This window comes from Grampus griseus (genome assembly GCF_964374135.1).
Source record: "Grampus griseus genome assembly, chromosome: 5".
Lineage (NCBI taxonomy): Eukaryota > Metazoa > Chordata > Mammalia > Artiodactyla > Delphinidae > Grampus > Grampus griseus.
In genome coordinates, this window is record NC_138998.1 from 73294955 (window position 1) to 73314600 (window position 19646).

At 41.3% G+C, this 19646-nt stretch overlaps 1 protein-coding gene across 3 annotated transcripts in view; it reads left to right on the forward strand.

Annotated features, from left to right (window-relative positions):
* The first annotated feature begins 1941 nt into the window (after nt 1–1941).
* ZNF148 (zinc finger protein 148) overlaps nt 1942–19646 on the forward strand; it is a 130148-nt gene continuing 112443 nt past the window's right edge. For all 3 annotated transcript variants that reach the window (XM_082654207.1, XM_082654209.1, XM_082654208.1), the window contains exon 1: nt 1942–2106. The gene's annotated coding sequence lies outside the window, so the exon portion shown is untranslated. The remainder of the gene's footprint in view (nt 2107–19646) is intronic.

A 19646-nucleotide genomic window follows, 5' to 3' on the forward strand; every position in this document is an offset into this window, starting at 1 on the left:
TAGATCTATTCCTGATGATAAACCAGTCAGCCTCAGCCCACTGGGTGTAATCTCCAGGACTTCAACCCTTTTCAGTTATTAGTTTTCCTATTACCTAATATTCAGAGTCTGCCTCTTTGCTGTCAGAGGTGTTGTTTTTTTTTTTTTAACATCTGAATTTGATGCCATTGCAGATGCTAGAAGTTGCCAGAAGGCTGTCCTCCAGATAACTGTCCCTTGCTCTAGCTTGTATCAATGTTTTGTTGCAATTAGCATTCAGAATATGCACTGTCTTTTTTTTTTTTTTTTTTTTGGCGGTACACGGGCCTCTCACTTGTTGTGGCCTCTCTCGTTGCCGACGGAGCACAGGCTCCGGACGCGCAGGCTCAGCGGCCATGGCTCACGGGCCCAGCCGCTCCGCGGCATGTGGGATCTTCCCGGACCGGGGCACGAACCCGTATCCCCTGAATCGGCAGGCGGACTCTCAACCACTGCGCCACCAGGGAAGCCCCTGCACTGTCATCTTATTAAAATTTATATTTTTTAATGGAGAAAGCACATGGAGAGGTGATTGTGGAGCTGTAGTTTACCCTTGCTCTTCTTGGTTACCCGTGGCTAAATTAAGCTGAACCTCTGGGCTTCTTCTATTTCTAAACAGGCATCACAATTTACTAAGGTTAATGCCTGGGGGAACATTAACCTTGCAGACACTAACCTAATTCAGTGCCATCACAAGTGCATAATGCAGGAATTTGGAGTTTTGCCAAAAAGCACAATTCAAATGAAGACTCAGTTGGCAAGGGGTGGAAAGGTGGGTGTGGATAAGGGAAGAACTCCAGAAATGGTTATATAGATATTTTAATGCCTTTCCTTTCCCTCGCCTCTCAGAGGTTATGTTTAAGTATTGCAGAGAGATGCTAAATAAATCTTCAGACTATTATGAAGAAATCTTAATGAAGGTGTTCATCCCATGGTACGTTTCTGATGCTCATAATCACTCAACATTCACTGAGCATCTATGTTACATGGCTGACCTTGTGCTAGGGTGCGGACACAAAGATGAGTAATTGTAAGCCATCGCAGTATGCATAAGCACCTCAGGGCGCCCAATAAATGTTAGTTGAATGAAGGCACCATTAAGGAGGTCACGGTTTGGCTAAGGTCACTTAAAGGGCCTCCAAGCGTTGAGACATTAATTGTTCAATTCCAGTTCCACATAGACCATAACCATGTCTTTTGCCATACAGACCGAGAAGGTTTGGGCCCCAGCTGAAGTGAGGGGGAAATACCATGTAAGATCTTGCGCAACAGGGTCCAGGGCCGGATTTCTTGATCTTTCCTTATGCTCACACCCTGCATATGGTTGCAGACACTTAACCGGGTTTGCTAGTTTCAAGAGCGCTGTGTTGCCGCTTCCGGAAAAGGTAGCATTTGGGGTGGTGGTGGTCAACGACTGGAGGTCGCAGGAGAGAGGACTGGGGAAGAGAGGAGAAACGAAAAAGCCAAAGATTCTGAAAGATAACCTTTCACTTAGGTTCCCGCCCCTTCCTTTGCCCCGAGCCTGAAATGCACCCGGCCACCGAGTCCTCCACTTCTCAGAGCGATAAGCACTGATTAAAGCTGAAGGTGGACCCCCGTCTCATAGACATTTCCTCAGTTCTGGTCTTTTTCAAATTGCTTTCCTCCCAGCCCCAGCCCGAAGGGACCCCACGGCTCAGGGCCAGCTTCCCCGGCCACACTGGGCTGTTGACACGCAGGCGCCGGAATCGAAGCCACGCTGGGTCTTCCTAGCCTGGTCGCCGGCCCATGGAGAGTAGGCGCCGCCGAGCGCTTCCCCTTGTGCGGGGCTTCCCACAATGCACCGCGGCGGCAGTGGCGGCGACCGCGGCGGCGCTCTAGCCGCGGCATGTCTGCGTCTCTACTGCTCTGGGAGGAGGAAGAGAAGGAGGAAGAGGAGGAGGAGGAGGGGGAGGAAGAGGAGAAAGGCGCAGGGGTGGGAGCTGTTGCCGAAGCTGCCACAGCAAAAGTTCTCCCCCCTCCCCCCTTCCCCTCCTCTTAAGGCCCCTAGAAAGGTTGAAGCTGCCGCCGCCTGCAGTCGGTGACCGCGCGACTCGGCACCCGCCCGCGGTAAAGCGCTCGGCCTGGCAGGCCCGGGCCCGGGGGAGGGAGGGGGAGGGGGCGGCGGGCGGGGGGAGCGCGCGGCGGTAACGGCCTGACCCGGGGGGAGCGGGCCGTGGCGAGGCCGAGGGTGGCCAGGGGACCGGCCGAGGCCGAGGGAAACGCAGGAGCTGGCTGGGGGACGGGAGGAAGCAGGGCGCGGATGGTGGGTTGGGGGGTTGAGAAAGGATAATGACGGGGGTGGCTGAAGCGAGAAGGCGGCTTCCGAGGCCTGAGGGGGGTGTCAGAGGTAGGGAAGGAGGTGGGATGGTTGCACAGGGTGGCCAGAGGGTGCTGGGTGTGGGTGTGAAAAGCTTAGGAAGACACCAGGTCTCTGATCACCGTGCCTGGTGCAGTGCTTTATGCACCGCAGGCCTCAGTCACTGTTGCTGCCTGAATGTGTTCTTTGGGAGAAGGGAAGGGCAGGGGTTGGAGAAAAGAGAATCCTTGCAGGAAACGTAGTGGGAGCGTGCACTAGGAGAGAGGCCGGAGGGAAAGATGCCGGGTAGGTGGAGGAATGCAGGGGGTGGCTGTGGAGGAGTCTTGAGGATTCTGGGGGGGTGTTCATTGTGCAGATACATTAGGTATTTCGTTGTGGAAAGAACTGAAGCGTTTCTAAGGAAAGAAAAGAAGGGATATAAGGAGTTTCCCTGAATAGAAAGGGTAGGTTTGAAGCAAGAGGGAGTGCTAAATACTGGAGAATATGAAGAGAATGCATGATAGAATAGACAGATGTAGCAGAATTAATAAGTGTTGGCCCAAGGACTAAAGAGTTATTCCAGATGGGCCAGGATGGCCTAGTTCCGAACCTGTTTGGGCTCTTCTGTAGATGACATTCGGTAAGTGCGGGTACCGGCAGTGGTTGGGGTCACTGATAATTAGACCTTAGGCTGTCGTTTGGTCTGAGACATTTTAGACCTGCACGAGTGAATATGAGAATCTCTAAAGCAGACCTTAAGAAAATGCCTGGCCTACAGGGATTCTCTAGGCCATGGAGTTTAGATTTTAGCAATTTTGAAATATTATCACTTACCAGAGGCTGGGTGAACTCTATGCTGGCAGATGCTGGAATGGAAATTACTTGACTTGGCGGTTTTCTTCACTGCCCAGCTTATCTGGTCCAAGAGAACTGTTGCCATATTATGCAGCTTGGGTTGCAGTACACAGGGTTATAATTAATGGTGGGGAGAATCCATGCTTGGTGGCCCTTCTTTGGAGACTCGATTTGTAGCTCAGGTTAGTCTGACTGGATTGGTTCCATAACTCTGGGGCTGGTGGGAGATCTTTTGCCATTCGCTATTCCTGAATGGATACTCTCGCTGAGGCATGGTGGTATTGAAGAAAATACATCAGCCTACAAAGTGTGGGCCTGCAGAATGGAGGATTAGGATATCTGTTTTGGTCTTAAGTTGCAAGGAGGTCAGGACTGGTTGTTTTGAGGTCTAGGAGAACCTGAAGAGACTGGATGATTCTAGAGCCAGGTTGGAGGGAGTACTAGCATTTCCCTATCAGGAAATGTACCCAGGCTGTTGGATTTGCTGAGCTCACACCAGACTGGATTTTGAAGAGGGAACTCTGGGCTAGAACCATACCCTTAAAATGTATCTGAAAATTAGTCACCTTTTATATTATTAAGAAAGACTATATACACATTACGTTGTTATGTTAATTAATTAAACTGAAGAGAGGGTAGTATGAAAAACCCTTTTATGGATATAGAGGGTGGAGGGATTAAAGGCAAAGACAGAAATTTGGGGGAGGGATGGGAAAATTCAATCATTCATTCTTTCAGCAAATAACTCTAAAGGAGAATAATTTAGCATTTGAGTAGATAGGGGCTTTTATTAAAATTTTTCTTATAGAAATAATCCAGGATTATTTTTAAAAGATTTGGAAAACTTTCCATGTCAGTACATTTGGAGTTATTCGTTCTTTTTAAGGGCTTCAATATATTACATAGTAGCATGTACCCATTTTTATTGTCATCATAGTATGAAGAGGTCTGTTTTCCTCCCCCTCTTTGGCACTGTATATTATCAGTTCTTTTAATTTTTGTAAGTTTAATGGATTTAAATAAAGTATATCATTATTTTTCTCTCCTTTAAATTATATGAAATGATACATATACATAATTTAAAAAATTGTCCTGAGGGAGCCTATAATGAAAAGCAATAACCCCTGTCTCACCTGTCCATTGCAGTCCTACTTTCCAGAGACTACTTTTAATCATTAATTTTTATAATTCTTATCATGCTTTTCTCTAGGTCTCCAAGTAATATGCATGTACTCTTATTTCTTGATTGATCAAAATGATGTTAAAAGAGGAGTCAAGAGACTTCTTACTATGAGTGGAAAGGATTTGTGTCACTGTCATTATACCTTTTCTCCTATTCAAACTTTGATAGTTACTATTTTAGCTTTTTAATTTGATGTCTTTATATCTTTAATATTCTTAAAGAAAAACATTTAAAATTAGAGTGGAAAAACTGGGTGATATGATTAAGGGAAGTTTGATGGATGGACCTTTAGGAAAGACTAGGTTGTAGGAAATAGCATCTTTGCAGCGTAAGTGTTGCTGGTTAGAGATGAGGAGAAGTTGCTTGGCAGTGATAGTTGTTCATCTTGGAAGTAGTTACCAGGTCAACTGTGCAGAATTCTTTGACAGTCTTCAGGAGAGTTTTAGTGTGGGGAGTCTGGGATTGGATTAAAATGATCCTTGATTGTTCTTTCCAGGCTTCTGTGGCAATTCTTATGTTAAGGAAGGAATGGATTGGTATGAATATGTGTTTCTTCTTTGTGGAGGAGAGAGGGAGGGATGGGGAAATTTGATAAGAGGGAGAGAAGGATGAGGGACAGGGTATTATGGAGATGGTGATAATTTTGTGGGAGGCTGAAGAAAAGGTAAAGAATTCTGAGGACATTTGGATATGGTTGACTGTGAAGGAGATTTTTACAGTGGTGAGACAGATTTGTGGCAGTCTTTAAGGAAATTAGCATATTTTAGTCACTAATAAGTTGGGAATATGGTGGAAAAGAGCATGCTGCTCATGTATTATGATAGATTCATAAAATATTGGTTTTTGAAATTTGGTATGAGGTACAACGTCCCTGAGTCAGGGTGACAGATATTGGGAGTATAGAAAGAAAGATGTTGCTCCTCTTTTCAAGAGTCTTGTTTAAGTAACCCCACCTCTTGAGAATCTTCCTTACTTTGAATAAGAACAGCATTCACATGTTGATTATACAGTGCTAAATCTTATATTAGTTTATGAGAATTATTTCTCTTTGTTTTACAAAGGTAGCTAGATTGTAACCTGCTCTAGAGTTGAGACTTTCCTTAATCTCTGGGGAAACTCACAACAGCTTGTTTTTTTTCCCAATTAATTAATTAATTAATTTTTGGCTGTGTTGGGTCTTTGTTGCTGCGTGTGGGCTTTCTGTAGTTGTGGCGAGCGGGGGCTACTCTTCCTTGTGGTGCTCAGCCTCTCTCATTGTGATGGCTCCTCTTGTTGCGGAGCATGGGCTCTAGGCTCATGGGCTTCAGTAGTTGTGGCACATGGGCTCAGTAGTTGTGGTGCATGGGCTTAGTTGCTCCGTGGCATGTGGGATCTTCCTGGACCAGAGATCGAACCCGAGTCCCCTACATTGGCAGGCGGATTCTTGCGCCACCGGGGAAGTCCCAGCTTGATTCTTAAGTGCTTAGTAAGTACTTGTTGAATGCTTGATAGAAAGTAGTGTTCACCATTACTGATGGTGGTGGGACTGTGTGAAATTGCTGAGCACTATGGAGGTATTGCAGACAAAATTGTGTGTGTGTGTGTGTGTGTGTGTGTGTGTGTATGTATGTGAGATAGTGAAGGACAAAGGGATATCTGACTGGGGAAGGCCTTTAGATATAAGGGAAGGCAGAATGGATTAGAATGGAACTGGAACTATCCTGCAGAAACACCTAATGGGTGGGACCAAAGGTTCTCTTCTAATCTGAGGCTAGTTTAATCTGAGTAAATCTGGTCTGGAGCTGGGGGCTGGTTTAATTTGGATTTTCTTACCTTAGGCCTAAATGACTGTTTAGAGATCTTTAGCTGTTTTAAGAATCTGTCTGATTTAATTTGTTTTTAAAATAATAAAGTGTTAGATGAAGTTTCTTCCCTCAAGGAACTCATGGTATTTTTATTCTTTTAGGGAAGACATTTGTGAAGTAATTCTATAACAGTGTAAGATTTCAGAAATTTGATTTTTTTCTTTTTTCCCACAGTTCCCTGGCTCTCCCACAGTCTGCGTTTTCCCCATAATTCTCCATTCTTTCCTAAAATTCCCTGTCCCTTCCACTATTCTTTTTCCTCCCAGAATCTGCATCTCTTACAATTCCGCATGTATCCCAAAATTCCCTTTCTTGCCACTCTATCACAATTACCCCTTCTTTCACAAAATTACCCCTTCTTTTACAAAATTACCCATTCTTTCTCCAAATTCCCTATTATATTCCAGTTCTTTCCCTCCCACAATTGTTTCTCTCCCACATTCCTCCCATCTCTCCCACAATCCTCCATTCTCTCCCACAATCCTCAGTTCTTTCAGAAAATTGATTTTTTAAAACAAGTATCAAAAGTATACAGTACCTCCAAATGAGGATTTTTGTATTTTGGTAGTCACTTTCAGTACTAGTGTTCAAAACATTTTTCGAACACCTTTTCTGATTTATCGTCTAGCATATTATATACAGTTTACTTATATATTGAGTTCCTATTGTGTGCTCTTGAGGGGAGGGAGTCTATAAAGGTGAGTAAAACATGGTCCCTATTCTCTAGGAGTTCATAATCCCTCTAGGATGGCACAGTTACAAGTAATGCAAGGCATAGTGTTATTCTGAATGGTCTCATTGGTGACAAATCTTTTTAGTTTGAAAGATTTGATTTTTAGAAATGTTGAAGATCTGTCAGTATCAAGTAACATGAATAAAGAATAGTTTTGGTTTAAATTTAGTTAGTCACAGAAATGGGGACGATTTTTATTTATTTATTTATTTATTTATTTTTGGCTGCATTGGGTCTTCGTTGCTGCGTGCAGGCTTTCTCTAGTTGTGGCGAGCGGGGGCTGCTCTTCATCGCGGTGCACAGGCTTCTCACTGCAGTGGCTTCTCTTATTGCAGAGTACGGGCTCTAGGTGCGCAGGCTTCAGTAGTTGTGGCTCACAGGCTCTAGAGTGCAGGCTCAGTAGTTGTGGCACACATGCTCTAGAGCACAGGCTCAGTAGTTGTGGCACACAGGCTCTAGAGCGCAGGCTCAGTAGTTGTGGCGTGCCGGCTCAGTTGCTCCGCGGCATGTGGGATCTTCCCGGACCAGGGCTTGAACCCATGTCCTCTGCATTGGCAGGCGGATTCTCAACCACTGTGCCACCAGGGAAGCCCAGGATTATTTTCTTGATTGACTTATTAACTAACTTTGGAAAGTACTCCCAAAGAGGAATTTGGAAATATTTTGAACAGTGGCAATAGCTTCACATGTAGTTAGTTAGGTACTAGATGAATTTTGGTTAAATGCATCAGATGGTTGGATAGATGGAGTGAATAAATAAGTGGTAGCCTCCCAAGGTAACTATTTTAAAGAGGACCACACTGATTTTAATATGTAAATAAATTCTGGCTCTGTTAACAGTTCATTACTGTGAACAAGGTAGTTTATGATTAAGTTCCCACATGAGTTTTACAGACGGTAGGTGCTATAGGAGTTCAGAGAATGGAGAAATGAGTATTGGCTAAGGTTTGGGGAAAGGATTTAAGTGTACCGTACTTTAGCTGGATATTTGAAAGGATTTCTTAGGGTTCTCAGGAGAGGAACTAAATTGCTCCAAATTTCTCTTGCAGCCCTAGAATGAACCTAGAGTCTGGATCTATTTTTGTCTGAAGGCTTTCTGCCTATTTCATTTTAGCTACTCCTACTGGTTGGTTCCTTTTCAAATTCACCTTTGCTGGGTAGATTTTGAGCCCCCTGAAACAACTGGTGGCGGGGAGCAGCTCTATTTCCATCTATGTCTAGTATAACTTGTAGTTTTTCCTTTTTTGAGCCTGTACCCCACAAATGACTTGGTCTCTGTGAGTGAAGAGTATGAGTCAACTCGGCTCTGTTTCCTGCATGCTTTTCTCAAAGTTGCTTTCTGAATTACAGGATAGAATAGACGAGAATTGAGGACATTTGTCCAGTAGACACATGCTTGTTGAATAAGTAAATGAATGAATGAGAAAGTGTCTGAGGTAATTTATCTAAATTATCTATATGTTTTGTTTGTTTCAGTTTATTTATTCATAACCTGCCTTTTTCTACAAAGGGTTTAATGGGGCTGACAAAAATATGTATACCATAAATGAATTGAAATAACTGAAGTCTAGTTGAAGAGAAAATGAAAGAAATATCTGTTTAAAGAGTATAAGACCTATCATTATGGATGTTAGAGAACTAAGAATAAAGTGGAAGATAAGCATTGGAGAAGGAAAGGTCTTATTTGATGGAATGTATGTTTCTGAAAGAAGAAAAAGGTTATTGATATATGACAGGTTATGGTTAGAGGAAAGCAAGGGAAGATTGAAGGTAGAGGATTATTGGAAGTGGCTAATTTTGGGAGGAAGATGGTAAGACTGTTTGAAGGATGAGAGTTGCAGAAGTTTGGAATGTAGTGGAAATTATTTATGATTTTGATTTATAACTGAGGTTTCAGAAAATAATAGGATGAGTTTTTTTAGTCAACAGGTAATGCACATTTGTTATATGCACAAGCACTGTTAGATGCAATCAGAGATACATCCTTTGGGATTTATATTCTAATAGAGGGGCTGGACTTGAGCACAAATAACTACACTATGATCACAAATGTATTATGAGAAAAATAATGTTACTTAAGTTAAAAGGTGGGAAAAAACATTTGATTAGGGGAAAACCTGGGACTGCATTTAGTAGCATGGAAGTGGCATTTTAGCTAGTCTTTGAAGGGATGGACAGGATTCTGACTGGCAGAAATTATTAGAAAGCATTCCAACCCAAGGGATTAGCAAAAGCAAAAGCATGGAGGCGAGAAGCCAAGGAGATGTGAGGAATAGTGAGTTGGTTTTAATTTTTTTTTTTTGATTTTAATTTTTTTACTATGATCCACAGTAAGGAAAACATGTCATATCTTGACCTAACGTAGGCATGTATGAATGTTTGTGTATATGTATAAAACAAAAGGTTTCAATAACAATAACTGTCCTTACCATGTTGGATGCACTCTATGTTTTCTATTATTCTGTTTGGCTAAAAAGAAAAAAAGAAAAGATGGCTGTCACTCATTAAACTGATTTCACGATGAACTAAATAATTGATCATAACCTGTAGTTTGGAACACAGTTCATGAATAGGGCATACTTTGATATAAGATAGGAAGGCTCAGTTGGGGTTGGGTTGAAAATGGATGGCCTTGAAAGCTAAGCTGAGTAGTTTGTATTTGATGTGACATAGTGTTGTGCTTGGTAAGCAAACAAGCTGGGTTTTAGTTTTGTCCCTTCTATTTACCTCCACTATGATTATGGAGAGAATTACTTCCTTCCTGAGCCTCAGTTTTCTCATCAGGAAATTGATAATCATTATACCTTCTGGCAAGGGTTGCTGTGAGGATTAAAATATGTTAGTCTAGGATTTAAAGCACGCGTAGAGCTACTGAACTTTTTTTGAGTAGAGAATTGAATCAAGGACTGTATATTAGATACCTTAATCTGACGATAGCTATACCATACAGGATAGATTGCGGGCAGTGTGGTGGTAGAGTATTTGCTGGTGAGAAGCCCAGTTAGGAGGCTACAGGAGAAACTAAGAAGGGCTTGAATTAGTTTGATAGCAGGAGGATTAGAAATGAGGGGGTGGGATGTGACTGGACGGAGAGAGGAGGGGAAGATGACTAGAAAATTAGAGCTGGGGAAAGAGTCAAAAGGCAGCAACTGAAATTGGGTTACATCTTTGGGTAGTTTGGTAGGGTAGATTAGAATAGATAGTTACAGTTTCTCACATGTAGTGGGTCCTCAGTTGTTTGCTGAATGATTAAATATGTAGGGTGAGGAATGCATTGTGAGTGAAGACAGCGATAGATAGGTTTGAGAAGGAGGGTTTAGATTGGAGGGTGCTTTTGGTGGTCTGCCAGGATTTATTAATTCAGGAAATATTTTTGTATACTTACTGTGTGCAAGGTTCTGTGGTAGGCAGTGTGAAGGATACACATTTATATATGACATAAACATGTTCCTATTCTTCAGGAGCTTATCCAGGGACAAAAATATGTACACATATGTCTATGACAGAAGTACTATGGCAGGTTCAACTTTGTGGACGAATTGGTACGTAGCTTAGAGCTTCAAGGATAAATAGGATTATAGTAGGCATGATGAGGGTTGGCATTCCAAGAGGAAGGAGTGATATGAGTGACGAGAAAAATCCTGGATATGCTGAGGGATTGGTGGTCTACATTAGCTGTAATTTAGGGTTCATGTTGATGAATGGAGGAGAAAATAAAGCTGTAAAGTAGACATCTAAAAATCCAGACCAAACTGGTTTTTAAAAATTTGTTGAGAAATAACTTATATAGAATGCTCTCCAAGGGGGGAAAGCGGAGCGGGTGGGGGGGTGGTGGTGGTGGTATGAATTGGGAGATTGGGATTGACATATATACACTAATATGTATAAAATAGATAACTAATAAGAACCTGCTGTATAAAAAAATAATAATAAAAATTCAAAAAAAAAGAATGCTCAAATCTTAAGAGTACAGGTTAATTTTTTCTTTTAGGTTTACATTGATGTAATCACCACCCAGTTCAATACAAAGAACATTCCCAACATCCCAGAAGGTTTCCTCATGTGTCCCCTCCAAGGTGATCTCTCCTTCAAACAAAAGTAACTACTATTCTGACCTCTATCACACAGAGTAGTTTTGTACGTTTTTGAATTTCATATTAGTGGAATCATACTTCTGTGTCTGGTTTCCTGTGCTCACCATATGTCTGTGCAATTCACCCATGATACGTGCAGCAGTAGTTCATTCTTTTTCATTGCTCTGTGGGGTTCATTATGTGAATATACCATAATGTATTTATCCATTCCATGATTGTTGGAAAATTGAGTAGTTTCTACTTTTTGGAAATACAAAGAGTTTTAACTTGACTCAGTATGTAGTGGAGAGCCACTGATGATTTCTGAGTGCGTTTAAGAATACTAATCTGGTGACCTGTTTTGTTTTTTTCTCTGTTTTTTGCAATGAGGAGAACCTAGTAACTAGAAGACTATGACAGAAGTGTGAAGTGTTGAGAATCTAAGTTGGGATAGTGGTAGTGGGAATAAAAGGAAAGGGATTGATGTAAGAAATAGTTCAAAGAAAGAATTGAAGGATTTGATGGCAAATGGGCTTTTGGGAAACAGTGAAGAAAAAGAGAAAAAGAAAAGTTAAGGGAAACTCCAGGACATTTAGTTTGGATGACTGTGAGAATGGTGGTGCCGTTAAAAGAAATTATTGGATCCATTAGCAGAACCATTTTGGTGGGGAAGAATGGGTACTTTGGTTTTAAGACACATTGCCCAGTATGGGAGGCACCAGTGGAAGTATCTAAGGAGAGTTATCTAGCTAGAGTTAAAAATATTGGCTTCGGCTGAGGAAAGAGTTCCAGTGGAGATTTGGGAATGTGTACATAGAGTCGGTAATTGAAGCTACTAATTCTGGGTTTGGTAGGGTGCTGATGGCTGTAAAATTATCTGGATTAATGATTGAGGTGTTAATTGAAGCAATAATTGAAGAATTTAGTGTAAAAGCAATAATTATATATTCTAATTTCTCAGGAATAAATTAGGTTGTAGCAGAAGGCGATGGTTTAAAAATTATTTTGGGGAGCTGGGGGGGAAGATATCCATATGAGGATAGAAAATGTAGAAACAGGGTAAGGGATGAAACCCTGAAGGGGAGAGAATTGGAGATAGCTCCAGGACAGAACTTGGGAAAAATACCCACTCTTTGCGCTAAGAAAAGGACTAGAAATCACTGGAGAGAGAAGAAGCAACTACAGAGACCAGAGTAGAATCATGTGTTACAGTGATGTAAATCAAAGGAGGTAGTTCAAGTGTCATTGCCAAAGAGAGGATAAGAACTTGGGTGGTGGGTCATAGGATTTGGTCATGGAATTGTTTTTTGGTCTTCAAGAGAGCAATTTGGAGACCAGAGTGCATAGGGTTAAAGGGCTAAGTGGGTTGGGAGAATATGGAAGCATCGGCTATAGGAACTGTATTAAATTTATTTTAGGAAGGAGGAACAACTCTTTTTCCGAAACTGAAGGCAAGAAGTAACAGATGGATGAAAAGATACAGCATTTTAGAAGCTATAAAGAAGATTTGATTACAGGTGGAGAAGTTGTGATCTGAGGGAATTTTATGGAAGAGATCAAGTATTTGATGAGCTTAAGAACTTAAATATGAAACTGATTTGGATTAGTCAATGAGATGGAGAGTTGTATTTAGAATAAGTCAGTTGTAGAAGATTTCATAGGTTTCTGGTGGCGCTTAACACCTAGTGTGTGGGTGGGGAAAAAACAGATGTTGAAGGTTGTCTCTCTTTGGGGAGATGCATGGTGAATGTAAATGGGACGTCATGATATTCTGGAGAGGGCAGTATTAAAATGGCTGATGGACAGATTTAAACTGTGTAGGGAGATAAATGAAGCCAGAAGGAGGTGAAGAGCAGGTGTAGACCTAGAAAATAAAGTAGTTGTGGTTAAAAAAAAAAAAAGATCTCTGAAGTTGCAATCCTAGTGGTACAGCACTTCCAATTGATGATCTGTTTTCAGTATATATGTGTGGGTGGCTGAAGTGCAGATGAAGGTTTTAGGAGTTTAGGAAGGTCAACGTGCAGTTCTTCAGCACCTCGGTCACTGAGGATAATGGCTGAATATGGGACAAAGTAGAATTGAAGTCTTTGGGGAAAGAAGGTGGGAAGGATTCTGGAACCTGGTAGATGTTGCAGATGGAATGGTTTGAGTAATGTGAACTGCAAAGAGATTTTTTAGTGATAGAAGAGCAGCGGGAGTGGCCTTGTGGAACAAGAAGAAGCAGTTGGTGCTTTTATCAAGCTGAAGGAGTAGGAGAATGGATAGCTAAGTCCTGAGAAGCAGATTGTTCAGGAAAAGCCAAGCTTGAGATAAAATGAGGAGGTATCCAGACAAGAGATGATAGTGATCTGAATTGTTGTTGTGGAATGGTGATGGAGATAAAAAGATGGATTTGTTACATTCACCAGTTCTTTAAATTTTTTATAAATAAATTATACTTGCAAAATCATTTCCATTCATGTGTAGTATACCGAGATAAATTCAACTGAGAGATATTCGTGGATTAGAAATGAGACAGTGAAAGAAAAAAAATGGTGAGGTGGAGGTGTACTAATACGAAAGGCAAAAGACACGGGGTAGTTTGTTGACATAGAACATGGATAAGCTGATAGGAGCTAGTAAATGGATAGAAATGAATGAGGAGGTTGGAGTTGCCCTGAATAGGAACAAGAGTAAGCCGAAGAGGACAGTGAGTAGCTTGTAACAGAGAAAATATGGAGAAAACATAATGCTACCTAGGAAGCAATGCCAGGACCCTATTCCATCTCTGTGCATGTAAGGACAATCCTTGCTATCCTTGATGTTATTATAAAGGTGATAGTATGTCATGCATAATTTTTAAAAAAAATAACATGAATGATAGAAACATTGAGATCTTTGATCTCTACTTGAGTGCCTCAAAACCACATCAAACTTTGTTTGCAAAAATTGTGTGGTGATAATTTGTATATGTAAAGAGGTTCAGGTAAAAAGTGGAAAGAATGGGGTGGATGGTAAAAGGAGGTGTCCTAAGGGATCTAAAATGGCTTCTATAGTTTTTCTCTTTTTTTTTTTTTTTTTTTTTTGGCTATGACTTTTATCTCATATTTCTTAGTGTTCTTAGGAGGGTGTCCTCCTCTATTTTTTCATTTCATTTATTATCTGTATAGCTATACGGTTCTAAATATTCTTTCTTATTTCTAGTTATTTATCATTTATTGAACATTTCTAAAGGAGCTGTCATGCCAATTCCAAAACCAAAATATGGCTAAAACTTAAACATTGCTTCTTTTTTTGTTTTGTTTTATTTTATTCTTTTTAATTAATTTATTTTTGGCTGTGTTGGGTGTTTGTCGCTGCGTGCGGGCTTTCTCTAGTTGTGCCGAGCAGGGGCTACTCTTCGTTGTGGTACGCAGGCTTCTCACTGCAGTGGCTTCTCTTGTTGCAGAGCACAGGCTCTAGAGTGCAGGCTCAGTAGTTGTGGCGCACAGGCTTAGTTGCTCCATGGCATGTGGGATCTTACCAGACCAGGGCTCGAACCTGTGTCCCCTGCGTTGGCAGGCGGATTCTTAACCACTGTGTCACCAGGAAAGTCCCTGTTTTGTTTTAAATCTTCAGCATTATCACCTCAGGGCTTGAAACCTTCATCATCTTCCATTGATGGTGTTTAAGACCTAAACCAGGCCTCTTATCCATTGGCTTGTGTCTCTGCTATGAAACTTTTGCTTGTCCAGTTACATAGTAGCATTGATTTTTGTCAGACTTTGTCTTCTGGCAACTTTTCCCTTGTACTATCGAAGACTTGACTCTCAAGTACTTACCTAACTGCTTTTAGAGATTCTCCATTAGTGCCTCGCTGTGGTCCCAGCAACTGGCATTTTAAACCATTAAGGGAAAAATACTGTATGCTTCAAATCCTTAGTATTTGCATTATATTCTTCACATGATAAATGAACTCTTCCGACCTCTGAGCAAATAATACTTTATGACCCTCCCTGTTCAGATCAGGGTTTTTGATGTTCTTTCACGTTTCTGAGAGAGAGCTTATTTAGTGGCAGTGAGAAAAATACGACAAAGCACAAAATATATAGTATTGGTTTTCCATCCTATTGCAGCTTTGCTTCAGAATTAGTTCCAAAGTCTAGCCCTGGGTTATTCATCTTTTTTTTTTTTCCTCTTCTTTTATTTCTACATTTAGTCAATCACCAAATTTAATAATGAAGGACCTATGGAGACCACCCAGAGCTTTGAAGGCCTGAGACAGCCCAGGGATGTCGCTTTATTCAGTTCACAACTTAGCTGTAATCTGCCAATAGTCTAGAATTGTTTCTGGGACCTGCCTTAGACATAGCTAGGCCTTGGTGAGTGGGAGATATTCTGAATATTTGAGTGGATTGTGTGGGTTAGACTAATGATGGATATCTTAAGGAAGGTGTGAGGAATGATTATTGTAGAAGTGGAGACAGTATGTTTTAAAATGATACATTAATTTAACATAGATAAATGACTTCACAAGACGGGGGATGGATGCCTGAAAATCTTGGTTGGTGTGAAGGATTTTACTTTGTAAATTTGAGAGGAGCCAATATATAAGGGATTAGAATGAAATACACACTTGATGTTTTGCAGGGGCCCCTATATACTTGTCAACACTACATATACACCTGCATGTGTAGATACATATAATGGTAGAGATAATGTGTTAATCTGATTAGGTTCTGTAATTAGAGTCTTTGGGGACATGTATGGTAGTCTTGTTACGAGTGATTCAAATGAATTGGTAGAGAGTATTTGGAAAGATCATTAAGTTATTGGGGTATGTTTAGGAAATAGATTTTTCAGTGACTTTGGTGCCTCTGGAATAGGTTCACAAAACTTGAGGGCAATTTGGAGCAAATTTGTGTGTTAAGTTGGAGAGTGTTAGCTTTGAGGGAATGTAGGAACAAACAAAAAATGCAGTATTTGAGAAAGTTGTTTATGAATTGATTTGGTAGATGCTGGTAAAATGATAGAAGTTACTTGTGGAGAGGTTTTGTATAAAGTGGGAGGTGTAATGGAAGGGATTTACGAGAAAGCTTGTTACTATTAGAAAAGTAAATTTCAAAGAGGTAAAATTGGAAAGACGGTTTAGGGAAGATTATTCTTTTGGGAAAATGTGGCTCATAGGTTGAAAACAGGAAGGCAAGAGAAAACTAAAATGAGTAAACTAAGGTGTAGAAAAGTAAGAGGAAGAGGAAGGATTAAAGAAGAGGTTACTGAAAGAGATTTCTTATTGTAAGGAGTGTTCTGTTGGATACTACTTTTGATAGTGGTTCGGTAAGGAAAGGGCCTTACATGTCCCACGGTACGTAGGGAGGAATTTTACCAAGAATAATTAAGTGTAATAGTTTTATTTCCTGAGAAACCCGGCAAGTAGGGAGCCCTCCGGTTGGGAGCCCAGGCCCTCCCGGGCGGGATTTTGCCGGCGCTCGGCTCGGCGGCGGGCGGAGCTGAGTGGGTGGTGGGCCCAGAGCAGCCGCAGCTGCCTGCGAGCGCGGCCGAGCAGAGCCAAGCCGGGCGGGGTCGGCCCGGTGGGCCGCGGGCCTCGGGCCTCGGGAATCCGTGCACCCACGGACCCTCGGGGGGCGCTCCAGCAAGTGAGCAGGCCCCGCGCGGCGCGATGGGGGCCGGGAGGAGGGGCTTCCATGAGCGCCCGAGCAAACCTCCGCACGCGGCTCGCACGGCTTCCTTTTGTTGTGTGTACGTGTGTGTGTGCGCGCGCGTGCGTGCGTGAGTGCGCCTGTGTGCAGGGAGGCGGCGGAGGAGCGCCGAGAAGCTGGGGTTTTTCCTGCCGGGGTGGCTGGCGCGCCCGGGCCACGGCGGGCGGTGGGGCCTTCCAGACACCCGTCTTCCGGGTCGGGGCCCGCGGCGCGGTCGGGGCCGCTTACCCCAGCGAGATGGCAAACTTTGTGAGTGGCTTCTCGGCGGCTAACAAGTGTCTGCCTGACAGCAGGAGCCGACGGACGTTAATTGACACCCTCCTTTCCGACCTAACCCTGTTTTTTTCAAATCTTATATTGGACTGTATTGTGTTTACAGTTTTATGGTGTGCGAAAAGGTCAGACGGGTAACTTGGGTCTACTAGACAGTTTTTTTACTTGGTATCAAGAGCAGAAAATGTACGCTTGTATCCGTATATTGGCGCTACTAAAACCTGCATGTTTAGTGGTAAGAACAGTCCTAAGGCCTTTCCAGAATTAGTCTGTAAGGGCAAACTTTGGCTCTCCAGACTTTGTGAAGCACTGATTACAGTGCCAGGAAAGAGCTACTTGTGTAGTAGACTAAAAACTAGATAGTTAGGAAATGCAAAAGTTAAAGCCCTTCCCAAGAGCTTGAATTAAAAACAGCTTTTTTTGTTATACATAATTATGATTTGTGTAGTTTGCATATAGAGTTTTACACAATTGGGCATGGCGTGATTAAAAACAGCGTTTCTTATTAATTTTATGAAGGGCAGTTGGTAAAGGCACCACACAGTTTTGAAATTTCAAGTATGTTAAATGTTGCTATAAATAAAATCCTATTCAGATTTTTAGATTTAAGAAATCTAAAAATATGTTTGCAGTTGTCCTTTGGGTGCAGAAGGAAGTCCTGGGTTTCTCGGTGCTTGTTTCTGGGCAGATTTTCAGTATTGTCAGCGTGAAATGGGTGTAGAACCTTAACCTGAGTGAATAATTTGCTTGAGATTACCAGTCTGTTTGCAGCTGGGAATAGACTCTGGGTCTCTTATTCCCAGTCTGGTGACCTATCCAAGAATAGACTAAGGAAACTGGGTATTTGTCTGTTTGGTGGAAAATATGGCTGAGTTGATTTTATAGTGAGTATTAGAAGAGTCAGAAAGTGAATGTGTGAACGTTTAATCTCTGTTGTAGCATTTAGATGTATGTAGTTTCTCCACACTGAATGTCTTTGGCCTTTATTTAAATACATAAAGGACTTGAGGATATTCCTCAGTGTTACTTTTCATGGCATTTTGTAGCACATTTACATTTGATTAAAACAGATAGATGCTTATTGTGTTTAACTGTGGGGGGATGTGTTTTTCGTGTGGGTATTTTCAGTGTTTGAAGAATACACTGAAATACAAGTTAGTTGGTAACTTGAGAATGTTTAGCCTCCTCACAAAAGCTAGGGAGAGGAGGAATTATGTTAATTTCAGATTAAAAAACCTTTGGCCCTCTTTATTGAAGATGTTTACAAAGGTACAGATGGAATACCTGTGAATTTTCTCCTCTGCTTTATATACTGCTATTTTCATTATTATCACGACATTAGCTACAATATGTTCATTCCTAGCCTTTCTTATGCTTTTCCTCCTATGTCACAAAAACATTTTCTCTTCTTCCTCCTTCCCATCTCCAAAGAACTCTGGAAATTTTTAATCTAATACAGTGATTCTCCACGAGAGGTGGTTTTGGCAATGTCTGGAGACATATTTGGTTGTCACGCTGGGGGGTTCTGTTGGTATCTAGTGTGTAGATGCTAAACATCCTACAATGTGCATGGTAACCCCCACAACAAAGAATCATCCAGTGCAAAGAGTTAGTAGTGTTGATGTTGAGAAGCCCCGATTTAATTGTGGAGAATAATATTCTGCCTATGAAAGTTATTTGTAATGTAATTGGCATCTCTAGATCACATCGGTTATAAATCTTTTTTCAGAGTTGTCATTAGAATGATCATGGGTAAAAGGTTAGGAAGTATATTTTAGAGCATCAGTACATAGGATTTTGGAGCTGGAAGATTAACAAGTATAACTCTTTCCTGGCGGTCCAGTGGTTAGGACTCCGTGCTTTCACTGCCGGGGGAGCGGGTTCGATCCCTGGTTGGGGAACTAGTATCCGGCAAGTGGTGTGGCGTGGCCAAAACCAAAAACAACAACAACAACAAAACACAAGTATAACTCTTTCAGTATGTAGATAAGGAAACCAGAGTTTTAGAGAGATTGTGACTTACCCCGAGGTCCTACAGATAACGTGGAGTTCCGGTTTTGTTATTTCTATTATAATTTAATTTTAATTTACTTAATTAAAATTAATTTTAATTATTACTGAGGGAAATGGTATTTGATCATTTTTGCTTGATAAATTTAAATAATCAAGCTAAAATTTTAAAAATTGCATCATGGGAATCTCAGTATCCACTAAATTATTGTTACTTTTTTCAGATTCACACATTGTTGAATTCTTTAGCATGGTTTTGTAACCATTATAACCTTTTCAGCATCTGCTTTTGTAAAAAAAAGTTTGAAAAATTAAAAAAGACCACATACAATTTAAAAACAAAACAATTGGAAGTTAATTATGATACCGTAGGCAACATGCAAATGCAAACCCAACTGGAATTGTTAAAATGTCTTAGAGTGTCTTGAACTTAAGACATCTGTTCTGTTTTGTGAAGATCACTATAATGGTCCGTTATTGTGCTGATTGTAAATCTATTCCATCAAGATCCTTTTGGTTAATTTTAGAAAAAGATATTGGAACTTTCAGGTGACATGTAATTGGGTGAAATATAAATTGGGTATTTAGATTTAAATTGGGTATTTCAAATTAAGTGCTGTATTGTTAGAAAGAACTATCAGTGGAGTTCTTTTTAAGTTTAA